The sequence below is a fragment of the Manis javanica genome, chromosome 10 (genome assembly GCF_040802235.1).
Source record: "Manis javanica isolate MJ-LG chromosome 10, MJ_LKY, whole genome shotgun sequence".
NCBI classification, from domain to species: Eukaryota; Metazoa; Chordata; class Mammalia; order Pholidota; family Manidae; genus Manis; species Manis javanica.
Genome location: NC_133165.1, coordinates 108,957,085 through 108,963,559, shown reverse-complemented (window position 1 = coordinate 108,963,559; position 6,475 = coordinate 108,957,085). Strand labels below are relative to the sequence as shown.

The 6,475-nt window shown below is 50.4% G+C and overlaps 1 long non-coding RNA gene across 1 annotated transcript; it reads left to right on the top strand.

Annotated features, from left to right (window-relative positions):
- The first annotated feature begins 310 nt into the window (after positions 1–310).
- Positions 311–5,941, top strand: LOC118970346 (uncharacterized). Its single transcript, XR_005058270.2, has 4 exons — positions 311–462; positions 1,866–2,007; positions 4,309–4,484; positions 5,793–5,941. It is a non-coding gene; the product is annotated as an uncharacterized lncRNA (long non-coding RNA).
- Positions 5,942–6,475: the final 534 nt, after the last annotated feature.

The following is a 6,475-nucleotide window of genomic DNA, read 5'->3' as shown; positions in this document are numbered from 1 at the left end:
AAGTCACAGCTGGTAGGTGGCTGAGTTGAGGCCGATACTGCATCTTAGGACTGAGCACAGGAAGGGATCCCAGGAGCCAAGGGGAAATCCTGAGCTCTCTGTACCCAGGCTTCCCTGCACACTCCAGCTCCTGGGACTTTGGGAAGAAAGAGGACCAAGGAAGGCTCAGTATCACCTCATCTCCATGGGAAACTGGGCAACAGAAGGAACCGGAACCCTCCCAACCTTCTCCCGCCCCCGCCCTCCCTCTAGCCTGAAAGCCAGTCAGGAACAGGGACCGTATGACTCATTTCTTATTTCTGATGCTCATTTAATGTCTGTTGAATGGACTAGAATGGAATGGGCAGGACAGGATCGGGTCAAACAGGAGTGGTAAAGGCACCACAGACTATCTCCGCAGGATGTAGATGGCCTCGCTACATTGATCTCAAGCGTCCGAGACTCTCCTTATAGTCCTCTTGGGTAAGTACTGAATACCCCTTATGGGTCTTATCTGGGAATTTATCAACAATCATACTTTAAAAAAATTTTACGGTATCTAAGAGGACTTCCTTCTTTCTTGAGCAACTGCAACTACCAAAACCTCAGTCCATTATCTCTGCAGCGCAGCCAGCCCTTGTCCTGAAGGTCTTCCCGTAAACTATGTACGTTCAGCTCTTCTGACCTTCTCTCGGTTCCACTGGCTGTCAGGCCTGAACCGTGGTAGTTCTGCTCCAACAAAAACTCAGGCTTTTGTAACCTTCTACCTGTCCCTTCTGCCACCTCCTAGTCAGGCCTTATGACATCTCCCAGCTTCCCATCAGACAGCCCTGCCTGGCCCAGTGTAGCCCTACCCACAGGGCTGCTGTGTTGCCCAACTACAGGGGCGCTGCTCATGGTGTGCTCTGTGGGATTGTGCGTGGTGCCTCTTGGGTGGTCTGGCACAGCGATCCCGAGTGGTCGCCAAGTGATCCGCCACTCCCTTGCTCGAGAGACCGTCAGCCCTGGGATTTCCAATTCCCCGTGGCATCAACTCTGAGCCCATCAGAGTTCCTGGAGACACTCCGTGGACCTGCCCTCCCGGCCTTGTAACGTCACCTCTCACAGCTTTCCCGAGCCAGACCATTCTCCCGAAGTGTGCTCTGAAACTCACGGCTGCTAAGATTTTGAGTTATTAATTCCCACTTCTCTCTCCTGTGTCTCAACCTGGAGAGTTACCCTAAGCCATAAACATAACCAGGCTACTGCTGTGTTTAAAAACAAAACCCTCCTTTGCCCTGACATTCTTCTCAATCCCTCTCCTTGTCCTCCACATTCATTCATTCATTCATTCAACTAATATTTGTGAACACCTAGTGGGTGCCAACCCTCTGTTCTGGGCACAGAGAAGACAGTCTCTGTCTTTGGGACTCTTGAAGTCTCAAAGAGGACATACACAATCAACAGGGACCGCAGTAAGTTAGTAAAGAACAGAACATTTGTAGGGTTTTGGAAGGAGGTAGGTACTCTGGAAAACAGGAGAGCTGGGCAGGGGAACTGGGCAGGCCAGGGGACAGCAGCAGGCACTAAGCCAGACGGCCAGGGAATGCCTCCTTGGGCAGAGGAAACACTTGCCATTTCTAAAGAGTCTTCTGTACATTCACTGCCCTCACATCTCCCCTCCCACTTACTCCTCAGCCCACGGTTATCGGCTCCATAAAGGCTGCTTTTAACAGGCCAGCAAGGACTCCATCTTTCCAAATCCAGGGTCGCCTGCAGCACAGCAGAAGTAGTGCTCCACGTGTTGGACATCTGACGTTTGACACATGTTTGTACCGTGGCCTCCAGGACACCACACTTTCCTATTTTTTCTATTTCTCCGTCATCTCTTCTCTCTCTGTCCACAGTGGTGATTCCCAAGGCCATCTGTGGCCTTGGCTCATCCCAAGCCTCGTTTCCCCTAGAGACTTTCACATGCCGTGAAAACCTGATCTCCGTTTCAGCCCTGCTCTCTGGAGAGATCTACAGGCTCCTTTTTGTTTATGAAAGGTGAGGCCCCTGCCCTCCTGGCAGGAACTTGCTCAGCATAAACTGAGTTTCAGCAATCTGGAGGTTCCCCTGGCAGAGCAGGAAGAAGGTAGTGGAGGGTTTGGGTTAAGGCCTGAGGTCTGGAGTAGGGGGAGGATTAGGAGAAGGTTATGGTCCAGGGGTGCAGAGATCCTGGGAATATGGTCAGAAGTGGAGTTCAAGGAGAGACACTGCCAGTGAGAGTTCCTTGTGGGTGGGAATGGCCATTTTTGGTGGTGACGGCCTGTTCTGTGTGGACCCACCCCTGGAATCATGATAAAGGCAGACTGTCTAGATTGCCTTGAACCCCAGCACAGGGTGTTAGGAGAGAGAGCATCCTTCTCTGCCTGTCCTGGGTCTCTGCTTTCCATGGCTTCCCCCCAGGCAGCCATGTTGATGAAGGGAGCAGGTGTGACAGTGTGGATATGGAGCCATATGACTCATTACAAACACCAACTTGACCAGTCACCAGGAGGAGCAATGAATGGAACAACTGAACCCCAATGTTACTCACGCACCAAGCTTTAGTTGACTGTTTGTAGAAGACACCTTTTCTTTTTTCCAAACTACCTTGCTTTTCCACAGAGCCACATCCTTCCATACATAAGCCCATAATTAATAATTACCAAGTTCACAAGGAAACAAGCCACCATGGGTGAGAGTAAGCAGAAAAAACAAACACTAGATATAGACCCCAAGAACCAAAGGTATTGGAATAATCAGTTCTTAGATATAAGACACATTCCTGTCTCCTGTCCCAAAAAGGAAGAACTTGATTAGCATAAGCTACTCATGGTAATTCCCCTCTTGCAAGTGATTGGCTTAGGAAGGGGCAAGTGCACTCCGTCTGGTCAATGAGATATGAGCGGAAATCTTTCCATACAAGGAAAGATGTCAATTCCTACCTCTGGACATCGTTGTCTGCCCGTGACATCCGGAGCTGTCTCAGCCATCATCTGAGCTGTTAGAGTGAAGTGATTGGTGATGAGGCTGAGACCCTGTGCTGACTCACACGGTACTGCCCTCCTCCAGGCTCCATGGCTCACTGCTCAGCCACTTTCAGTGTTTTTTTGTTTGTTTGCCACTGACAGAGAGCAACCTGCTGCACCGTTGTACAAACTATATATTCTCCCCCTTTTGTCACCTCCTCCTTTGTCTGCTCCACAAACCCTCCCAGATCTTCCCTCAGGTGATGCCAACCAGACCTTGCTGCTACTCAAAGTGTGGTCCCTGGACCAGCAGGAGCAACACCTGACATATCTTGCCAGAAAAGCAGAACCTAGGCCTCACTGTAGACCCAGTGAGCCAGAATCCATATTTTAACAAAATCCCCAGGTGACATGTAAGTACACGAAAGCTCCTGGTGCACTAAAAGATGACACATATGGCCTCAACTTGCCTGCGGTTTTCTTTTGAATGTATTTGACTTTTCTCAATGTAATGTCATTGCCACAGGCGGTCAAGGCAGCCAAAGTGGAGCCCATACAGGGTGGCGAGCCCTTGACTCTACCTGGCCAGGCTGGAGCTCCACTCCAGGGCCCGTCACCTCTGAGGGTAGAAGATAAGCCCATCCTTAATGCTTGCTTTGTTGAATTGGCCTCCCTTTATTTTCTTTTCCACACAAGATCTGACTGCACAGCAAGGTTGGACTTAAACCTATTGAAATGAAGCCACTGAACTGATCCATTTAAGTCCTGATGCTTTCCCTCCCTTTCATATCACAGGCTGCTCCCTTTAATCAACACCACACACATGAAACATCAACACCCAGTGTTTGCTGTCTGGTGCTCAGGTGCGGCCCTCTGTGAGCCTCAGACCTCCAGCAGCTCTGCCCCCAACAGTCTTGTGCAGAGGGTGCTCTGGGCTTTACCTTGGGCCAGGAGACACCATTTTTTTTTTAACTCCAATGTTTTGAAAAATTTTCCCAGAAATTCTGTGTGTTACTTTCATAATCGTGAAGAGATTCTAGTATCTGAAATTTTTCATGCATTCAGCTATTTTTTGCATGATGTCTGAGCTGATCAGTAATAAAAGTTGCAATGAAGTATTGGCTATGATCATAGCCACCCTTGCAAACTCAAAGCAATGGGAATTTTCTCTTCTGTACAGGCAGCTAAAAAGTTATCAGGAAGCAACTATGCATCCGAAAGGAATTGGGCATCTTTTCCTTTTGATAAATTATTATGTCCAGCTGAGAACCTAGATAGGCCTTTACAAGATAGGCAGCATCCTAGGTCTTCCACTGACTTTGATGTGATCCCAGATATCCACTTTTTCTCCTAGGCCTCCTTCCCCTTGAGGACAGAGCACTGGGTTGCAAACTGGCCTTCCGCACCTGGGAAGCCAGCCTGGCCTGTGGCTGTGGCGATGCCATGCGGACGCGTGGACAATACTCCTCGGTTTCCATGTCTCCAGAGCAGATGTGAAATAAATTCTCTCTCTCCACCAAGAAAAAATGAGTAGGGATGTGGGTAGAGAGGAGGGGAGGTAGAAGATACTAACCAGATGGGTGACATGGCTTTTTTCAAATTTTTACTCTGGGGATGTACCACTTTTATAATCATTAACGAAATACAAGAAAACTCAATTTTAAATTTTACCTTGGGTACAGTGGGGGGAAGACTCATGGGGTCAGAGCGGGAACTTCCAGGAAATATCATTTTAACATTTTGACTGTATATAGTACAGTCAAAATATATACAAAAACATAAATTCTATTCATCTTTGAAAGCCATTTCAAACTCTTTTCATTTCCCCAAGACACCTTCCTCAATTCCCCACCCAGCTCTCTCTGCCTGTCTTTGACCCTCACAGAAACATGTAACACATAGGTTCTTAAACAAGGTGTCGGGCCCTTGACCTCTGCCCTGCGTTGTGCTGTACCTCAGAGGCCTGAGCCTTTGGAAGGTTACCACCAGCAGCATTTCCCAGCCTGACTTCCCCAAATATTACAGAGACCGATGTAGGGATGCCCACAATCGGATGGAGTGGCAGTGCCAGGGGAGGGCATGCTCAGAGCAACACAGGCCGGTCAGTTCTCTTCAAGGGCCCAATGGATAGTCCGGAATGGTGTCCTTTCAAGATCTTTAACTGATTTACATCCAAAAAAGATTCTTTTTCCAAATAAGGTCACATTCACACGTCTTGGGGGTTAGAATGTGGACTATGTTTTTGGAGGCCACCATTCAGCTCACTACACTCTCTGTCCAGCACACGTTCTCTTACTGGGAATAAGGAAGTATAGCCACTGGGGGAGTACGGGCAGCTCCTGCCCCACACAGAGGGGTGTGCATCCCTGGGAACGCACGGAGCCTCTGCAGAACTGGGAAAGCAGCTGGGGAGCTGCAGAGGGCTGAGAATGTGAGACAGCTGGGGGGACAGGTTTCGCTGTCAGCTGCTCAGCGGCAGCACCTGGCAGCACCGTGAGCACTCTCTGCCACCTCCCCTCTTCCTCCGGCCACTGACTGTGAGCACCCTCAGCCCGACTCCCTGTGCTACGCATGGCCCCCGTGGCCTTCTCAGTCTCAGGGTCTCTGTCACCTGCCTGCTCGATGTCACAGGTTGGGCTCCGTGGTAGGCAGACTCCGAGAGGGGTTTGATGTTGTAGGGTGTTTATTAAGACGTGCCCTTGGAGTGAAAACCTGTAAGAGAAGGAGAGGAAGCAGGGCTGGCAGCAGAAGCTGGGCTGTGATGTGGGCCCAACCACAGCCGCAGCCCATCAGTCTGTATTTGTTCTAACCTCGGGCCGCTTCTCTTTCCATACAAAGTAAACGGCCAAATGCTCTGCCCATCGGGAGGACTTTTCCTCACCACCGTCTTTCAAGACCGTGTCTACGTGGGGCTGCAGTACAACGCCCTTTCTGCTGGCACCCGCACATGCAGCTGACCAGCGATGAACCACGGTTACCTTTGTCTTCCTGTGTCGCTTGTCCTCAGGGACCGCCCCGTCTTATGCAGCCTAAAGATGAGTAAGAGAGAGGGATTGGTGTGAACAGCCAGCCTGCTTGTGCAGCTTGGTGATTTGATGCCCTCCAGTCCTGTTCACGCTTTATCCCGGGGCACCACTGCCATCTGACGATGTGATGCTCTGGGCCTGTCCCACGTCAGACCTGGCGTGTCTGACAGAACCCAGTGCACGATGGTCAGTGCGGCCACACGGGAAGGGGTGCGCCATGATGGAGCATTGTGTCTCAACTAAGGCCCCATGGCATGCGAAGGATTATTTTCCAAAAGGAGTATGATTCCCCACTACAGATGGCATAGCCTTTCCCAGAACCCAGGGGTCTCCCTGTCTGTGCCACTGGGGTCTGCCATATGGCATCTTTTCCCACCACTGATACCTCCAGCACCGCAGATTCTGCTGAGCCATCCCTGAAGGGGCTGTCAGCTGAGCCAACGGCACACGCTCCCCCTGGGGTGACAGGTCCTCCATCAATGGGGGGGCAGTCTC